This window comes from Trichosurus vulpecula, chromosome 4, assembly GCF_011100635.1.
Source record: "Trichosurus vulpecula isolate mTriVul1 chromosome 4, mTriVul1.pri, whole genome shotgun sequence".
NCBI lineage: Eukaryota > Metazoa > Chordata > Mammalia > Diprotodontia > Phalangeridae > Trichosurus > Trichosurus vulpecula.
In genome coordinates this window covers 61,624,874-61,646,087 of record NC_050576.1, presented here as the reverse complement: position 1 = coordinate 61,646,087, position 21,214 = coordinate 61,624,874, and positions in this window count along the sequence as shown.

The following is a 21,214-nucleotide window of genomic DNA, read 5'->3' as shown; positions in this document are numbered from 1 at the left end:
TCCCATTTGCATTCATACTAGCCCGGGGGAAAGGGAATCTCAGAGGGGGTGGCCATGGCTACAACTAATGCAGGGTTCTAGAAGTAATCCTGTGAAAGAGTTAATCTCCTATTACTGTACACTGTGGCCCCTGGATCCCATCAATATGCTTCCATTTCACAAACCAGCCAAAATGATTTGAAATAACTATTAAACAGAAACATTTCATAATGATGATGATGACTGCCAGCATTTATATGGCACCTACAATATAAGCTCTTTACAAATATCATCTCATTTGATACTCACAATAACACTGGGAGATGGGTGCTGTTATTATATCCATTCAACAGTTGGGGAAACTGAGGCAAACAGAGGTTAAATAACTTGTCGAAGGTCACATAGCTAGTAAATGTGTGAGATGGGATTTGAACTCAAGTCTTCATGGCTGCAAGACCAGCACTCTATTGTACCACCTAACTGCCTTGCTATTTACTAACCAAAAAGTATAAGATATAGGTCACCAGCTCTTACATAGCTACTTCAGAAAAACTCTGACGTTCTTGCCAGATGTAACAATGATCAAGAAGTCCAAAGACAAACTACAGCACGTTACTTCTTCTGTCCCATAGAAAAAAAAATGCGCATGTGTGTGCGCGCACAGGTACACACACACACACACACACACACACACACACACACACACACACCAGCCAACATCCCCCATCAGCAAAGCCCATGCCAGCATCAGTACCTCCCAGCAGTAACAGAAATAGTAAGGGACACCGCTAGCCTGAAATATTTTGTGTCTAGAGGCAGAAAAAAATGAGGGCTGCTCTGAGAACTCCCCAAGGTAGGGACCTTTAAAAGCCCAAGAAAAGCAGCAGGCAGTGACCAGAATGATAATGACAAGCACAATGTCACAGCCCTGGTATGGGAGACAGTTGAAGCCTGGGACTCTAAAAATCCTGAAAACTCTATCCCGAGACAATAAAGAGGACCCTAAAGATCCAGGGAGTCTGAACCCCAGGAGGTAGAAGTTAGCACAAGAATCCAAGGGACTCAGGACAAGACCAAAGAGTACCAACCATTGTACTCAAAGATGCAGCAATGGGCAGAACCTAGTCCTGGCACAAATCCCCGATTCATGAACTAAAGTTGGAGTGATGAGTAAATCAAAGAAAATGTCATCCAGTATCAAAAAGTATTACAAATTTAATTTCATAACAACTTTAAATATATTCAAATAGAAAAGTGGGTTTTCCATAAGGTTTACATGAATATCTGAAGAAATATCACAATAGATAAAAGATTAAATAAAAGTTCTCAGGGGAAAAGTTAAAAAGAACATAGTAAGTAGCTTAGAAGAAAAAGTCATAAACTTTATCTAAGGAATGGAATCCCTAAAAACTAAAATAGAGCAAAGAGAAATCAATGAGATGCAAGGAATAAGAGAGCAAGAAACATTAAATTAAGATCAAAAGATTAAAAACAGGAGGAAATGTAAGATATCTGACATGAAAAACAAATGACCAGGAAAACAAGTCAGAGAGATATAATTTAAGAATCAATAGACTTCCTGAAAACCATATTTTTAAAAAGCCTACACATTATATTTCAAGAAATCATAAATGAAAACTTCCCAGATCATCAGAGTGTAGATAAAAGGGATACACTGGACACCTAAAAAAGTTCAAAAAAGAGAGGTCCCAGGAATGCCATAGCCAAAATCCAGAGTTGCCACATCAATGAAAAAATACTGTAAATATCCTGAAAGAAATAATACAAGTACCAAGGGACCATCATCAGATTCACATAAGACTTTGTAGCCTCTACTAAAAACCAGAGGAGATCTTAGAATACATAATATTCCAAAAGGCAAACGATACATGCTTGCAACCAAGAACAATGTACCCTGCACACAGAAAATAATTCTATGTAGTTAGAGGAGATAATTAGGGAGGAGATGAGCCTTTAATGGAAAAGAGGAATTTTAAGGATATCTGATGAAAAGACCAAAACTGAGTAGGAACTTTGAAATATAAATACCACTCCAGAGAGTACATTGATGTGAGCAATTGGAAAAATCTATCTGATGATGTACTGCTAACATTCTAACAGGAGGAGACAAAATAAGTTCCAATAATCTTAATGTTTTCAAAGGGTATTGAGAGAGTTAAATAAGAAAAACAGAAGTCTTATGTTAGATTGGTTCTGTTTTGAGAGTTTTAAGAGGGAAAAGAAAAGGGAGAATAAGAGGAGGCATGCACAAGTATAGAAAGGAGGAAGAAAGGCATAGAACTTGCTACTTCTCATAATGGGGGTACATAATAGAATACCCAAATGCGGAGGAAGTGGAGGGGAGTTGGCATCAGAAGAACTTGATTCATATGAAAGGAAGGAATGAACACACACACATCAGTTTGGTGTAGAAATATATCAAACAACAGGAGAATAAGCAGGAATAGGAAGAAGGGCTGGAAAGAGGGATGATAATAGTAAAGAAATGATAGCTACATGAAAAACAAACTTTCTGATCCTAAAGGGAGGATAAAGGGGCGGGGGGTGGGAGGGAGAGGGGAACAGAAGTGAATTGACCTCATAGAGGCTGCCTAAGATTAACTCTTGTACTGATGTGGATACAAAGGTGCCCTAAAGGTTGAGTTGCCCTTTCCCTGGTTTATCCTCTAACCTGAAGACACCCAAAGTCTCTTGATACAAAGATACCCTAAGGGTGGAGTTGCTCTTTCCCCCTGGCACCCTAAAGTCTCCTCCCCTTATCTTGAAATACTGCCAAACTTCCCCTTATCCTGGACCATGGAATTCCTTGTCTCCCCCCACCCTGGGTCATAAAATTTCCCTTTGTCTCCCTCACCCTGTCCTTATAAAAACAAGCCCCTGTCCCTCTGTAAAGGGCTAGTCCTTCTTCCAGGGCTAGCCCACTGCTTTTGTATCAATAAAACTCCCAATGGCTACAGAGAAGGTCTAAGTGAATTCTGTCGCATTTGATGAACCAGCTCTCCTAACTCTGACCTCGTCAGTACAATGACTGAACAGATCGTACATGCAGTTAGTGGAATATTGTTGCACGATGAGAGATGATGAGGGAGCAGTCTCAGAGAATCCAAGATTATAAACTGCCACAGAGTAAAGTGAGCAGGATGAAGAGCATAGTTTGTACAAGGACCACATTGTGGGGAGAGTTAGTTTTGAAGGTCTTGGGAACTTGACCAAGGTACTAACCAACCACATCTCCAGAGGACCTTTTATGAAGTATGTTGTCCACCTCCTGACAAGGACATACACTTTTGACCTGGCTACTCTGTGAATTCCTTTTGCTTGGCTATACTTTTTGGGGGTGGGAGTGGGGTGTTCCTTTTCTACTCTCAGTTAATGGAAGGAGAGAGATTAGCAACAGAGATACCAAAAAGAGAGCTATTACACAGCACTTTTAAATGTAAAGAGGAGAACAGAAGGAGGTTTGAAGGGAAGCTCAGATAAGTGGAATCATTTTAGTTTTGAAAACAACGTGTAGAATTTATCATATACTTTTTTTAAAAGCAAGCTGCATGAAGTGGAGAGTCATGAATCCATGTGGAATCTTCTTGTTCTATTTTATGTAAGAAAATGCTGTGGAATCTTCTTTCTGTGTTCTATTTTGTGTAAGGATTAAAAAAATAAAAATTTAAGAGAAGTCAGAAAGCAAAGCTACGATAATGACAATACGATATTCTGTCCATATAGCTGGGACACATTCTCACCAATGCCCACAGTGTCTATGGGAGACAATGAACACACACACTAGAAGAACATTATCAGGGAGGCACAAACATAGAGGCACAAACATTGCCTGAGGAAATTTACACTGGTGTACTTCCGGCCTTGATAGCTTTTGCTTTCCTTGGAATAATCTGCTCAACGATTCACTAATAAGCAGGCTGTTCTGCTCAGTCTCTTCTGGTCTACCAAGGCAGTGCTGGGCTTTTTCAGTGAAAGGAGAAACCCTAAGCCTGGTATTTGTAGAGCTTTTCCACATCTGCTCCCTTGGCTGGTTTCTGAGGACTTTTCACCTCTCCAGCTGTAGGTAGCAATGCAGGAAAAGGTAAAACTTTCCTCCCTCAATCAGCTTTTACATTCAGCAGAGAGAAAGCCTTTCCTCTTTCATTAAGTTCATTAAGGCGGCCTTTCTTCCTCCAGTCAACTCTACAAAGCAGCAAATGGCAGTGAAGGCTTGGAAGTTTCTTACCAGTTTTTTTTCCTTTGTCAAAGGAATACTCCCAACATAGAAGAACAACTTTCTGAAATGACCAAGACATGGCTCCCAGAGCCTTATCTGGTATTGTTAGCCCTTCTCAATCCTGATTTCAGACCCATTTCTACTTGTGGCTTAGGCTTTACCATGATTCCCCACCCCCACCTTAGCTTCACCCTCAACTTCAATCTGGCTTCTGCAGTCACCTTTTTCACCCATCAAAGTGGACTCCCTTCCACACTTAAGATATTCCAAGTAGCTTGAAAATTTCATTCAACAGAGGAGATAGAACTAGGGAGGTTCTATTATACCTACTGACTTCAACACTTCTCCAAAATTCTTTCCCTTCCTAGTTCCTACAGCCTAACACACACACACACACACACACACACACACACACACACACATACATAATTAGGTGGAAGAATATCTGTTCATTTCCAGATCTCCGTTCTTAAAATATCATAGAATTTTAGTCAAAAGATATCACAGAGAACAGTCACATATGTACACTTAGAGGTGGAAGAAACTTTACAGCATCCTTTCCATTACATCTCTTCTCATGGAAAGCAGCCTCACATACACTTAAACACATTTGCCATAACTCACACCTCTGGCCCCTAACTATATGTTACCTTTCAATAATCTGACCCTTAGCTTGCTGTAACTTCTCAGCTGCTTCTGGTCCTTCCACTGTGTGGGTGGAAAGGCTTCAGCCCTGATCAGGCCAGCTCAAAGCTAGGGGGAGATACCACACAAATGTCAGTCCCACTGGTTGTACTGTTACACAGGCAGGCACAATCTACCATATTTTACAGCCCCACATTCCAGCCGCCCGCAATGTAAAGGTTGCATTTCAGGGTGCCTCGGTCTCCTGGAAACAACTTGAAGAGCTGGCTGTTATAACGTCCTCCCATGCTTCAGGTTCAAATGGTGCAAATTGACTTCAGAGTTTCCTGTTTTATTACCTGCAATTAGTGTGAATCAGAATAAAATCTGTTCCAGTTTCAAATGGTTAGGAGCTCTCTCTTCCTTCTTCTGCCCTCCCTCCCTCCCCAGAAAGTCATTTTCATCTGTGTTTCTGAGCGTAGAATTGCTGATCCATGGCAACGTGGGATCACTGGCTCATAAAAGAATTTAGAAGTCAATTAATCCATCACAATCATTTTTAAAATGAAGAAACTACAGCCCCAAAAGTCAAGTGATTAACCTAAGGTCATACAGACGACATATAAAAATTTAAACCCAGATCCTCTGTCTCCAAAGTTAGCCCTCTTTTAGAAACAAAAACCTAGGACAACTTCCCTCACAGTCAGTCACTCAATAAGTATTTATTAAGCTCCTACGATGTTCCAGGCACTAGACTGAGTAGTTGGGATAGAAAGAGAAGCAAAGACAGTATCTACCTTTGAGGAGTTCACTCCCTCCCACCCACCCCTGCCCAAGGGTAACTATAAGCTCAAGTAGACATAAAAATAATTAAAAACAAGAGTTTTTCTTCGAATTTCCCCAGATTCTTGATCATTGCCATCTCTGCTCTGACATATAATAAGTATATGTCTCTAAGTATAATAAGGAAGTAATTCATCTTTGGGGCCTCAGAAGTCATAAAACCATCATGGTACCATCTGTTACATAGGATGGGCAGAGAGAGCCTGATGAATCTGGATCCCCAAGGCAGGTAGGAATTAAAGGTTTACAAACTTGATTATTCTGTGCTTTGGGGCAGACACAGTGCCAAAGGGAAAGAGATCGACTTTATGGGACTGAGGGGGAGAGGGTGTTAAGTCCCTGAAGAATTGAGTGTCACAAGGGAGAAAAGAAAGCCACTTTCTCAACTGTACACTGTGAATGCCCGTTCCTTTTCTGGACTCTTCACATATAAAGAGGAGCTGTCATGGCAGTAATAATAAAGATGATATTAAAAATAATGACAAATCAAAGATGCATTTAGGACAATTGTTCACTTGCACAGAGTAGCGATCAGCCCAGGAACAAATTTCTCTCTGCAGCAGCCGCCCACACAAGACCCAGAATGGCTGTCTCTGAGTGGAATGACTCACCCAGCAGCAGGGAGTGAGAGGAGCAGCCCATTACACATGCATGCAGCAGTGGCTCAGCAAATCCGATGGGTTTTATTTCATGAGGGCCCTGCAAAGAAGTGGCTTTGGGAAGTTAATAGACATAATAAATATGATAATAATAATAATAAACAATAACTGACTTTTAGGTAGTACTGTAAGGTTGTGCAAACTGTTTTGTATATACCTTTTCAATTGATCCTCACTGTAACCTTGTGTTAGGTGCTATTATGATGCCTATTTTATAGAAAATGAGGCTCAGAAAGTTTATGTGAATTGTCTCTGAGATGGAATTAAACCCCAAATCTTCCTTTACTTCGGGGGTTCTACCCCTCATCTCAATTAATGCAACCATAGAAGACCTAGACATTTCAATTGAATAAACAAGGTAAACCTTTAGTAGGTGCTAAGAAATTTTCTAACAACCTCACCACAGCGTATAAATAAGCTATAAGTCAATTTGAGAGGATTATAGGGCTTGGATAATCAGAAGGAAGCAAATGATGCCACATATGAAACATCTAATGATTGGCTCAAAGAATCACATACATCCTTGCATCTATATTTATGAAAATAGCAGTCAGTCCAGCAGGAGGCTGGTCAAGCAGTGGGCCAGGCAAAAAGTGAAGGATTCCAAATTAGGGAGTTGAGGACTGCAGAGTTAAAGCCAGGCTTCTGAGAAGGAATTGCTATTGGCAAGGGAACAAAGAATCTCTCTCTCTCTCTCCCTCTCTCTCTCTCTCCCTCTCTCTCTCTCTCTCTCTCTCTCTCTTTTTCTCTCTCTCATTCTCTGTCATTCACTCTCTCATTCTCTCTCTCTGTGTCTCTCTCTCCTCTTCTTTTCTCTCTTAATCTTTCTCTTTTTCTCTAAGTCTTTTCTGCCCTAATGACCATGTCATCAGCAGTCATCACAAGTAACTGTAGACTCTAATATCAAAGAGAGCAACCTCAGATTCTAACAGTAGAAGGTTCATGAAACATTAGACCAACATAGGACACATTCAACTAGAAATAGAGTCCACACACTGAGGAAAATTACATGTGAAAAGACAAGTGGAACTAACTTCAAGAAGAAGCTTGCACCAGAGAAGAATTCTGGCTATGGACTCAAAAAAGGACTTCCAAGCCATGAAGTAGTAGTAGCTGTATTATCCCTTTGACACATGTGTAATCCTATACATATGCTTCACTACTATTACACTCCAAGCTTTAGCCTTATCTTCCCATGGATCTGTGTATTTGTGACAGAATTGTCCCAGGATCCTTTTTTTTCTTTTTTTTGGTGGAGGGAAATGTTTTGTACAACTGTTCTTATTATATCACCATAGCACATGTGTTTGCTAAAAGCAAATTGAATCAAGTAGCTGATTGTTAATAGAGAGCATACCAGTGGGGGCTTGTGAGTAATGGTACTAAAAACTTAGCTTCTCTTCTAGGATTATCTCCAAGGACTCTAAGTAGAAGTAATAGCTACAGTGTGGAGATCACAACATGAGAGTGAATGTGCAAGTTGGGAAAGTGACCCCAGAAGAGATGCTAAACTACTCTAACCACATTGCTTCTGTCTCTAGAGGAAATACTCTACTACCAAGCCTTAGCTGTAGTCAAGAGGGGTTTCTTCCTTTATTTTCTTTCTTTTTGCCATCAACATAGAATCAGAACTAGTAAGGGGCCACCTCAGTGGCCTTAGCTAGCCGACATGGGAAGAGAGGTGCCTTCCTCTTCTGGAAGGGGAGAGTCTTCCCCCTGGAGGTATGGGACTTCCTCCTCAAGGTAACTATGACCCCTATACAATCACTTTATCTTCCTGTACCAACTCCATGTTCCTACATAATACAACAGCCCTAGCCTACCACCACCAGAATTTTGTCATTGGCTGTCCCAAGATCTGCTTCTCTTACCCCCAAATCCCATGGGAGGCATGGGCAATATTCTTGGGGAATAGGGGAAAGGGGGTAGAGAGAGGTAGGCTATCCCTTTCCTTCATACCACTACAGCTACAGCCAAACCATCCTATGTACCACTCAATCTGCCACCCAAAAGGCTTTGCCCCAAGCACAAGGACTCTGTTCCAGTCCAACTCTGAACCCTGGTAAACCATGGCTAGTTCAAGTTTAATCTCCAGCTGGAGCCTAGGCAAGCCCTCTTTCTCTTGATTCAATTAATACAAGGTCAAGTTAAAAAAATCTTTCCTACATGATTAAAAAAAATACAAGAAAGCAAATTAAGTTCACAAAAACATCTGCCCTAAAGTCCCTTTACATGGTCCATTCTTCCTTTGCCTTCTTTCCTTTTCTAAAAGCATCATACATCAGTTATCAAAGGCTAGGTCAACTTATTACATACTCAGAAGATAATGCATTGTAGGAAAAGTAGATCGCACAAACACACATGCATACACACATATATGCACACATATATATTCATGATCACTTTCAAAAACCCAATGTGAACAGTAGAAAAATGTATCATATGGCTCATTCCCATACTATAGGGGCAGGGCAAGTTAATGACAAACAAGTCATTTCATCTTGTGATTTAAATAAATATGTGCTTATATTTTGCTATCTGTTGCTCTTCGTAATGGAGAGAAACAACCTGGTATTCTGCCTATTCTTAACAAAAGGCACAAGATTAATTTTAGTATTCAGTGGACCTGCCCAGCCATCATGGTCAAATATTAATCCTGGTAAACAATTTGTTCCCATCTATAATTTCTCCTTGTGTGTGTGTATGTGTGTGTGTGTGTGTGTGTGTGTGTGGTGTGTGTGTGTGTGTGTGTGATTGTATCTCTATGTGTTTCCCACTTGTGATGCACATTCCCAAGTGGGAGGGGCACAGACTCAGTGTCAGAAGTAATGATAGATGGGTGATATATAAATATACCCTTAGTTAAACTGGGAATTCTCAAAAATGACAAAGGATAAAGACATCACTGGCTACTTTCTTTCATTGCATCAGCTCCTTCAAACTTAGAGCTAAAATAGACTTGGAACAGTCTACAGATCTTTAAAAAGTTAATTCTCTGCCTTCTTACCCCAATACATTCTATTGTTGGAAGCCAGGCACAAAACAGATGGTGGTAAAGTAGATGGTGTTTGTCCATAAGAAAGTTATAAGTGGGGACTCCATTCCTGACCAAGGACTTGGCATCAAAGGCACCACAGAAATGACCAGTGGTTTGTTATATAAGTAAATATCAAACAAGTCTCACCCTCTATAAACATTTAAAATAGTAAAATTATGCTGCAACCCATACAGAAGGAACAGGACATAGAGATCACCTTACCCTACCACTCCCCATTTTATAAATAAGAAAAATGAGAAATGAAATTACTTTCCCAAGGCCACATAGTTGGTTACTATAGTAGCAAATCTGAGCCAGAACCCAGGCTTCCCTATTCCTCAGTCCAATGCTCCTTTCCATTTGCCACACTCCTTCCCTTGTAAAAAGTCCTGCAAGATGAATATATATCTATGATTTCATCATTGAATATTCCTTCCAATGGTGTTGTTCACACCCATCCATACCTTCTCATCCTACATAAGTTTTGTCTGTGCTGTCCCATGAATCCTCTTTAGCAAAAAAAAAAGCCAGCATCTAATACTTGCAGCATTTATGTAGTGACTACTAGGTGCCAGGCACCATGCTAAGCCCTTTACAAATATTATCTCCCTTGATCCTCCCAACCACCCTGCGAGGTAAATGCTATTATCATACCCCTTTTATAGTTGAGAAAACTGAGGCAGGCAGAGGTTAAGTGATTTGGCCAAGAACACATGGCTAATAAAATGTCTGAGGTCAGATTTGGACTCCAGGCTCCCTGACCCCAGCTCCATGGTCTATGTACTACGGCATCACCTACCTGCCTGAATCCACCCAATACACTGGGACTGTCCTCTAAATCAGATTTGTGTCATGGAGCCCACTTTGGCAGTATCTGGTGAAGCTTGAGAACTTCTCTCAGAGTATCATTTTTAAATGTATAAAATAAAATAATTCAGCATTACAAAAGGAAACCAATGATGTTGAAATACAGACTGGAGACCAGAAGACTGCAATCATATGTGATCTAGTAGGTTTTAATTTTTAGAATTTGTGAGTTTGGACACTATCTTCAACCACTGGAATGTGATACAAAAATATCTGTGGTTTTTGTTGATGGTAGTCACAGGTCTTTCTGGTTCAACTGTGGTTTGTTGCCTATGTTCATAATAGAAAAACATGCTAAACTTCAACCAGGGGTTGGTGAAAATAAAGATGTCATTTTTTTTCCCATCCAAGTTCATGAATCTCATGTTAAGTACTGCTGCTCTCGGGGGCAGAGTAGATAAAGCCCTGAATCTGTAGTTAGGAAGACCTGAGTTCAAATCCAGGCTCAGATACTAGCTTTGTGACCCTGGGCAAGTCACTTAACCTCCTGTTTGCCTCAGTTTCTATAACTGTAAACTGGGGATAATAATGACACCTACCTCATAGGGTTGTTGTGAGGAACAAATGATATATTTGTAAAGAACTTAACAAAAGGCCTAACCCATAATGAATGCTTTATAAAAGTTTATTCCCTTTGTTTCCCTTTCCCCCTGCTCTAAGTTTGTTTTTATTTGTTAGCATTCCAAAGGGACCAGTGTCCCATTTGGACTACACACCTATTATCTTTTGCTCTTGCTACATTATGACCCCCCTTTCTGATCTGACTTTTCCTCTACAATATTTCTCACTTTGCTTTTGTACACAAGTCACTGTCAGCACTGGCATCAGTTTACAAGCAAAGCATCTGCCATGCATCTCTGCCCTGCTCTTTGGGGCCCCTGAAATTTGGATTCTCCAAAGAATGGGCTGTTTCATTATTCACAACTGTATAACAGCCCTTGGTGGGGTAGAAAGTGATTGTGTGCTGAACATACTTCTGAGTTGGAAGGAATCTTAGAGCTCATCTAATCCAAAGATCAGCAAACTACAGCCAGGTTTCAGAGCCAAATCCAGCTCAGAGGCTGCTTTTGTACAACCCAGGAGCTAAGAATGGTTTTTACCTTTTTAAATAAGGTTTTATTGTATTTTAAAGTGTAAAAACCATTCTTAGCTCTTGGGCTGTACAAAAGCAGGCTGTCGCTGACAGATTTGGTACTCCCACCATAGTTTGGGAAGAGGGGAAGAAGGCAGATTTTGGCTAATTGAAAAAAATAAAATTTAATCTAAAAAACAGCATGAGAAAATGTCATGCTATTTGACATTTGCTAAAAATCTAAGTATACTACGTCTATGAAATTCCCTGAAGCAAATTACCAAAATGATTCCCTGAAGTAAATTATCAAAAAAGGATATAAGGTTGGTCTGTCATGACCATTTCTTAATGAAGCCCTGTTGGATCAGAGCAATCGCTGATTCCCTTCCTACGTGCCCAGAACCCATTCCTTTAAATAAATGTTCTGGAATTTTGCCAGGAGTACAAGTGAAACTCACAAGTCATTCAATGTGAGGACTCTAAACTCTTCCCTTTTTTGAAAGTCAGCATAATGTGTGCTCATCTCTAGTTCTGTGGTATCTTTCCTGTTCGTCATGATTTTTCAAAGAGCAACTGTTTAGACTGCCCATCCTTCTCCATCAATTATCTTGATAATCCATACCCTTCCATCAATTATCTTGTTAACCAGGCTACAACCTCCTAAAATCTGTTAAGGGCCAGAGTCCTTTTTTCACCTGGGGGTCTTTGAATAGACTGAACCTCACTAAACAAATATATTCCAGAGAAAGAGATAATCAATAGGAAATTTTAAGTATATATACTATAAAGAGAAATTTCTAACTCAGTGCAAATAGCTCAATCTATCAAAAATGGTTCCTGTAGAAGTGAGACTAGACTCCTTAATCACAAAAATCCTAAAAATATAAGTCGTGTAACTATTTCTAAAAGGAAGAAAGCAATGAATAACTTTCCCAGTTGGGCCAGTGTTGACATGAAGACATGCAGGTTTCCCAGCTTCTAGTAGAAAGAAGAGGAAAGTCTGCTGGTTATCCCCCTACCAGAATAGTAGTGCTTATCCTTATTATTGTGGTGGTTGTTTATCCTTTGTTCACAAAGAGAACTGTGACATCAGGAAAGAGATATCATGACTTGCAAGTAAATTGGATTTACATGAGGCAGGGCTGTGCAGTCACCAGCTTCACTTTCTCCTCCAGAACCATCTGGGTCTAGTAACAAGATATAAATCAGGATGACTAGAGATGGCCCCAGATGCAGTGGGAGACCTTGGCCTTTTTAAGGCAAGGTCTTTCCCAGGTTTCAGTTTGTCTGAGGCAAAGCCAATTCAGTGACTAAAGCTAGGTAAAAAGTAAGGCAAAGAGTGGCCTCTTATACCTAGTCAAAAAAATCAACCTGGGAGGTGAAGATCCTCAAGATTTCCGACCAAAATAGAAGCTATTGCTATTTACCCTCACTCTGAGCCATCAGAATTCACCAATGACCAAGTGAGGCTTGGGCTGGGACCTATTGTTGGCCAATTAATGAGAGGAGAATGCTTTGGGTTTAAGGCACGGTCCATAAAAAAGAAATCTAGCCTGCACATCTCAAGATATCTTGCTAGGTTTCAGTGATTGAAATTTACATTCCTTTGGGCAGAGCACTCACAGGTAAGGGTATGATTCCCTATGTGGACAAAGGGAGAGGAGGGAGAAGACGGAAGGAAGGAAGGAAGGAAGGAAGGAAGGAAGGAAGGAAGGAAGGAAGGAAGGAAGGAAGGAAGGAAGTCTGCTGGTTGTTTATCTGCTTACCAGAAGTAGAGTAGTCCTTATCCACTGCTGCAAATTCTCACTACAAAGGAGAAAACTTTTAGTTCTACCCTACAATTGACCTGGTAAAGAAGAAAAGCAACCTTGAGCAAAATCAAGCCTACTACTTCTACTTCGCAGAAAAGAGAGCAAGGTCAAGGAGAAAGGAGCTTGAAATATCTATGTTTTGACCTCTTGATCATATCCCTTCTTCCCTACTCCTCAGTCCCTCCTTCCTGAGGGTTAAAGCAATGTTTTACCTGTTGCATTCCAACCACTGCCAAAACTTAAGGTAAATGAAGGGGCACACAAACAAATATACTCACACATATTTTCAAGGGTCAATTCCATTTTCAATCAAAAGGATCCTACCCTATTAGAAATAATAAAAAGCTACCACCCCCCACTTCAATCAAAATGACCCACTGGGGACCCCTCTTTCCTGAGATCTATTGCACTGGTTGAAGTCAAATGAGAAAGGGACATGTTATTCTTCTGCCAAAGAGCTAGAAAGCAACTGGGTGTATTAGCAATTTTGATTTGAAGATCTTTCCTACCCATTAATAGGCCATGTGACCTGCTTACATCACAGGAGAGAGAGAGAGAGAGAGAGAGAGAGAGAGAGAGAGAGAGAGAGAGCAGTTATGGATGCTAATGGCTGCCCCTTGTGATTGTTAGAACTGAACAGGCTGACTTAGCTATACTGTGAGTTTGTCTTTGGGAAGACCCCAGCAGGGGGTCAAAGAGGTTTTGGGATGGCCAGGCTCCATGTTGTGATATTCTGTATTGAATGTTTGGGGTTCCTTGCTGTTGTGATGAAGTGGACTGACTGGCTGTGGAAGCTGAGCATTTGATTATGGGATATGGTTCTCTGGTATCTGAATAAATGGTTTACTTCTTCTACCTTCTATGTGGAGAGTCTCATATACTTTGCAATGCAGAACTACATAGGCATTTTAACAATTATCATCTACATTGTTATTATTGCCCTACTGTTTCACTGGGTATCAGCTATTAATTATGATATTGCTGCAGCTAAATGAAAAGATGGCTCCTAACAGTTCTTTCAGTATCCTGAGCTGTAGTTCATCCAACCCGGTGACCTGGGCTCACTAAAAGAAGTTTGGTGCTCTCTTACCACCTCTTGATTTATCTTGTATTTCAACTCCCTGCTAACCACTTTTATCCTGTCCTTCCCAGTCTAAAGAGCATTCTCCATGGTAAAGAACAGAAACAAAGTTAAGAGTTGAGTAGTTCTATCTTCTTCCCATTTTTCATTATTGTTAGCTCATGCCCCAACCACCCTACCCCCTAGCAACTGTCCTAGTTAAATCTGTCAACGATGATAAACAGAACTTGCTTTTCCATTTGTACACTTAAAGAGGTTAGGTGTTTTGCTAACTGTAAGCAATGAATAAAAGTAGCAGAGAAGTAAATTTAGATTCAATATAATGAAAAATTTCTACATAATTGAGCTTTCCAAAAAAATAATGGGTGAGCTCAGGAAGTATTAGTTTCCTTTTCATTAAATGTCTTCATTCAGAGATTAGATGAATACTTGATTAGGGATATTTTAGAGGGAATATTTGGTCAGTTGAACAGCCTTTCTTGAAGATCAATAGATCATAGATTTCGAGCCAGATGGGACCTCAGAATGTCCACTCCCTCACTTTCCAGATGAGGAAACTGAGATGCAGACAATTTAACCGGCACTCCCAAAGTTACGCAACCAATAAGCAGCAGACTCGGGATTTAAATAAGTTTTCTGGCTCCAAATGCCCCTCCTTAACTGTCTTCCTCAGACTCTCATGGCAGGTAGGGGACCGGGGTAAGGAGTGGTCCCATTCCACCAACCTCATACAGTCAGATGTCATCTCTTTAACACAAAGGAAGTCTAATCTTGTGTTAAGAGGATAATGAGAGATGAGATGAGCTTGAATTGAATTTGTCATGTCATCTCTGTTTCCACAAAGAATAGAAAGGTGGGTGAAGCAGTGACTTGATGTTGTGTGTGCTCAAAGAAACAGAACATTCCCAAGGGATGAGAGTAGGCAAGTGGGAAGAGTATGGAGGGAGGAAAAACAGAGCTAACACTTCAAGAACAAAAGGAAGCTAACCATATGTGGGGCTGACCAGAGAAAAAGGTGGGGAAGCATAACTATCTCTTCAAATGCAATTTACAGCTTGGGTTTTTCTCAGTGACAAGACAAGGTCAAGGCTTGAAATAAATGCAGAGAGCTGTACATCCTCAACACTGAAATATCACATATGGTATCAGATACAGCCTTCTCAAGATCACAAGTCATTCCAGTCACTTAAAGGAACAGTATAAAAATGAACTAACAAGCAAATAAATACACAAATAAATGAATGGATAGATAAATAAATGTATAACTGAATGAATGAATTCATTAATTGACAAATAATGAATAAATAAATAAATTGATGAGGGGGCAGAGCCAAGATGGCAGAGTAAAATCAGGAACTTGCTTGAGCTCTCCTCCAAACCCCTCCAAATATCTGTAAAAAGACTCTAAACAAACAAATGGATGGATGGATAGATGGATGGATGGGTGGATGGATGGATGGATGGATGGATGGATGGATGGATGGATGGACGGAAGAACGAGCTCAACTGTATGGACAGTCCCCAACTTAGCAAGTTGTGTTCCAAAAACTCCTCACAAATAGCTAGTTCGGTACCTACTAGTCTGGAACTAGGGGATTTTTTTTTATTCTCGCTTTATATTACCCATCTCTGGTATGTTATTACTGAGTTTTCACATCTCCTTTCTTTCATAAATAAACCTTATTGTTATTGAATTTTCACGATCTCCTTTACCTCACAAGTAAACCTCAGAAAATTGCAACCTTATAAGTATGAAGTCAATTACTTCCTAACTATGTGACTCCGGACACTTTGCTTCATCTCACGTGGCCTCTATTTCTTTATACATACAATGAGACAGTTGAATAAGATGACCTCCCAGGTCTTCTAGCTGTAAATCCTAAGATGCTACTCCTGTGGGTTGGGAAGGGAAGGAGACAAAGTAATGTGCTAGCTCAAGCCCCAAGATATAGTAGCAGTGACAGAAGGGAGACAGGTAATCATGTACAGCAAGTCCCTGGATTGTCCTCTTTGAAGGTAAGATGGTTCAGTGTTCCAAGATTGGGGATCTCCTTAATTAACAGATCACTACTTTGAGTTGGAATTTGGTGACCAATGAAGGTTTAGCCTTGGAATGTCACAGAGCCAAAGACAGCATGCTGTTCCTTGGACCCATTCCAAGAGGAGCCATTGCTGCTCCAGGATGTTGATGCTGAAGGCATCTCTCATATAAGTCTATCAGGAATGCTAGATATCTAGAGAAGAGAGTACTCATTCAGAACACTGAACACACTAGTACAGCCATAGCTTAGACTCTTGAAACAACTTCCTAATTGGTCTCCCTTCCTCCAGTCTCTCCCCTCTCTAATCCTCTCCACAATTGCCAAATTGTTCATCCTAAAACACCAATCTGGGTATAGTCCCCTCCCCCTACTCCAAAAGCTCTAATGGTTCTCTATTGCCTCTAATATAAAATATAAACTCCTCCTCTTGAGATGTAAATAATTACATAATCTGGTTCTCACTGACTTTTCTAATCAGATTTCCTATTACTCTCCACACACCCTCCATTCCAGTACACAACGTACCATTGCCCCACCTTCATATATTTGTACCAATATTCTCCCGTGCCTGGAATGCAGTCCCTCCTCACCTCCACCTTGAAGAATTCCTAGCTTCCTGCAAGGACAATTAAGACGTCACCTCCTACGAGGGTGAGGCCCGGCCTCATCCCCTTAGTTATTAAGGAAGAATGTTGCTCATTCTCCCTCTTGAAATGACCTCATATCACTTAGCACATTTTGTGTGATTACTTTCTTATGCACAGGTTGTATTCCCAGAGTGGATAATCTCCTTCAAAAGATTAAATAAAAAGGTATCTAGAAAGCACTTAGCACGGTGCCTGGCACATTGTTGTTCAGTCATATCAGACTCTTTGTGACCCCGTGAACCATAGCATGCTAATACTGTCCATGGAGTTTTCTTGGCAAAGATACTAGAGTGCTTTGCCATATTCTTCTCCAGTGGATTAAGGCAAATAGAGGGTAAGTGACTTACTCAGGGTCACACAGCTAGTAAGTATCTGAAGTCAGATTTGAACTCAGGTCTTCCAACTCCAGAACCAGTGCTCTATCTACTGAGCCACCTAGCTGCCTCTTGTCTTACATATAGTAGACACTTAGTAGACATTTATTAAATAGAATGAATGGATGGAAGGAGGCTGCTTCTCACTGCGTATATGTAAAGTAAATCACCTTTCTTTCCCCTCAGGGCCATTCCTTTCCTACTCTGTCTTCTTGGAACAGGAGAAGGTGTCAGAAGTTAAGGAAGCAAAGTGTGAACTCGACTTATTGTCTGAAAAGTCCCCCTCTAGAGTACAGAAATTTTTAAAATGAAAATACTGGGAAGAAGGGAAAAAACTCAAAGTAATCAATATAGACACAGATGTGATTACTCCAAATCATTTGCATGGCATAGGTACAGCCATATATGAGCTTATATTGGGTTTCTAGTGCCTACTTTCTGCCTACTACCCAGAGCCCTGTGGGTAAGAAAACTGGTCTCATTTACCTTTGGGAGGAAAGAGAAAGGAAAACAGAGGTGTGCAAGATGCTGGAAAGTGTTAAACTTCTGGGAACAGGTTCCTGGCCCAGGGGTAGGTGCTACCAAGGAGAAGTTGTGGGCATCATTTCCAAGGAACCAGACCAAACTAGATTCTTCCTTCCTGCAATTTAAGGTCATTTGACTTCTAACAAAAGCAGCTGTTCAGTGGCTGGTTTTCCCTTGGACTGTCCTACTGTTTCTGCAAATACAACACTCCCTCTCCCACCCCACCCCCCACTCCTTTCCATTTCAGCCTTGCTTGGCTGGCTTTGGAAGCTCTTAGCAGGGGTTCCACACCTGCACAGCTCAGTTTTCCACCTTGGTTTAGCATTAAGATTGTAATGAGTAATGATACCTGCACTGCGGATTGTCACATCAGCTCTGTTTCCAAGGAAAAGCCATCTCCCAGAGACAGAGCAGTGTGCAGGACTTGGCTAGGGCCTCTAGAGGGTTTGGGGCCTATTGCTGATGGCAAATCACCCTGCACCACTCACCCTCTCCTTCCACAACATTTTTGCAGGTGAAATCAGCTCAAAATTAGCTTCGTGGGGCAAAGAAACACGAAAGAGATACTTATGGCTCCTGTGGAATGGCTCATCATTATCCTCCTTGCCAGTGACGTGCTGGCTCTCTGGGGGAAAAAATGTAGAGATGACACACTTTTAAGTTCAAACTACAGTGTTAAAATGTTCTCTATCACTTTCTTAAGTCTGTAGAATCCAAAAGTAAATAAAGTTAAAAAGTAAAGTAAAAAATTTAAAAATCAGTAAAAAAAAAAGTAAAATAAAGTTTAAAAAATAAAGTAAATAAGTAAGTAAAGCCCTGATTTTTAAGGTTTAATGATTTTCAAAGTATAAATGCTCACACCAAAATTTTAACAACAGGCTTTCTATTTTTAATTCTTTTTTAAACATTCATTTTTTTAAATAAAATTTTGAGTTTCAAACTTTCTCCCTCCTCCCTAAGAGAGTAAACATTTTGATACAGGTTATACATGTACAATCATATTAGTCACGAACAACAGGCTTTCTTGAGCCAGTTCTAGCTGGTTTCAGCGCACCCCTGCTCCTACCTCTCTGACTGCTCCTTCTTAGTCTCCTCCAGTTGTTTGTCCTTCCCCCAAAGATAGATGTCCCCAAAAGCTTTTTCCTTAGTCCTCTTATCTCTTTTCTGCTTTTTCTCTTGGCAATCTGACCTATTCTTAAGCTTTAAAGATGGAAGGAACTTCAAGACCATCTAATCTAATCCCAACATTTTCAAATGAAGAAAACTGTGGCTTAGAAACATTAAGTGATGAGCAATGCCACACGGGTAGCAAGTGAACTGCCATGGCTTCAGTTTTTACCTCTCTGAAAACTTAAACCATTCCTCTTCCTGAGTTTCCATTCTTCTAGTTACCCTGGTCAGGGTGGCGGGGGGACCTCAGTGCCAACCTCCACTCTTTAGAGCCACTAACTCACTGCAAATGTCCAATCAGTTGCCAGATCCTGCAGATCTTACTCTACACTGTGGTTCACATACATACTCTTATCTCCACTCACACGGCCACCACCCTAGCACAGGCTCCCATCAGCTCTCAGCTGGGCTATTGCAATAACCTCCTGTTTGGTCTTCCTGCTGCAGATCTGTCTCTACCTGACCTCTTCAGAGCTCTAATAGCAACTTTCCTAAAATCAAGGACTGTCCATGCCAGTCAATAAACTCCAATTGTTGATGTAGAGACAGACAGGAAAAAAACAGACAGATAGATAGAGATATATAGACAGATGAGAGAAGATGGAGATAGATGGTAATGGATAAATTAGATAGATAAATGGATGGATAGATGGGTAGATGGATGGATGGATGGATGAATGGATGGAAGGATGGAAGGATGGATGGATGGAGAGAGAGACAGAAAAAGATAGATTAGATAGATAGACAGGTAGATAGATGGGTGGATGGATGGGGAGAGAGAGAGAGAGAGAGAGAGAGGGAGGTAGATAGTTACAAGATAGGTATCTATGAGGAATATGAGCAAACACAATACCCATTTGGCATTTAAAGCCCTTTACAACCTAACCCCATCCTATCTTTCCAGATTTTTTACATATTCCTCCCTTTCCCACATACTACTGCCCAGTCAAACTAGTCCTTCTTGCCTTTCCTTACATATGCCCCTATGTCTTTGCATACTTTATCCATTCCTAGAATGCACTGGCAACTAGATGGCTTAGTGCATAAAGTGGGCCTGGAGTCAGGAAGACTCATCTTCTTGAGCTGAAATCTGGCCTTAGACACTTATTAGCTGTGTGACCCTGGGCAAGTCACTTAACCCTGTTTGCCAAATTTGCTGTGGGAAGAATGAAGGGGACAGGCCTCAGTTTCCTCATATGTAAAAAATGAGCTAGAGAAGGAAACAGCAAGCCACTTCAATATCTTTGCCAAGAAAACCCTAAATGGGATCACCAAGAGCTGGACAAGACTGAAAAACTAGTTAAAAAAACAAGAATACACTCCTTCCTCACCTTTGTCTCTTAGAATCTTTAGCTTCCTTCAAAGCTCCTTCAGAGCTTGAGGGCTTGGTTATCAAGGGCCACTTTCAACATGATACCTTCCCTGATTTCCTCAGCTGCTAGTTCCTTGCCCAAAAAATTATCTTGTACGTATTTCTTATCTTTTATGGACATCTGTGTGTGTGTGTGTGTGTGTGTGTACGTGCAATAAGCTCCTTGAGATCAGGGACTCCATTACTTTTGTTTTTGTATCCCCAGGGTCTATCATGTAGTCTGACACATAGTAGGAGCTTAATAAATGCTGTTGATTGACTCAGAGCTCTATACATCTAATATGCATGAGCGATAGTATGTTATACTGGAAGGTACAATAGACTTGGAGTTAGGAAACCTAGAATCAAATCTTGGTTTATTACTCATACTTAGCTATGTTATACTGTATAAGTCACTTAACCCCTATGAGCATCAGTCTCCTCCTCTATAAAATGGAGACAATAATTCACGCACTACCTATCTTACAGGTATGTCATGAGGCAAGTACTTTGTCAGCCTTAAAGTGCCACATACATGCAAGCGATTGTTATTTGACCCTTAAATGCATCCCTATATTTCCAATCTCCTGCTGGACATCTCTACTCTGATTTAACCCTGGTCATCTTTGACTTTTCCCTCTCCCTAACCATTTATCCAATCCACTACCTAGTCCTGCCAATTCTGCTTTGGCAATATGTCTTTTATCTCTGTCTCCTCTCCATTCATGTCACCACCAGGCTAGTTCCAGCTCCCATTACCTTTCAGTTAGACTATTTAAATAACCTCATAACTGATCTCCCTGCCTCCAGTCTCTCTCCCCTACAATACCCCATACAGATGCCTAAATAATCTTCCTAGTGCACAGGTCTGACCACATCAATTCCCAAATCAGAA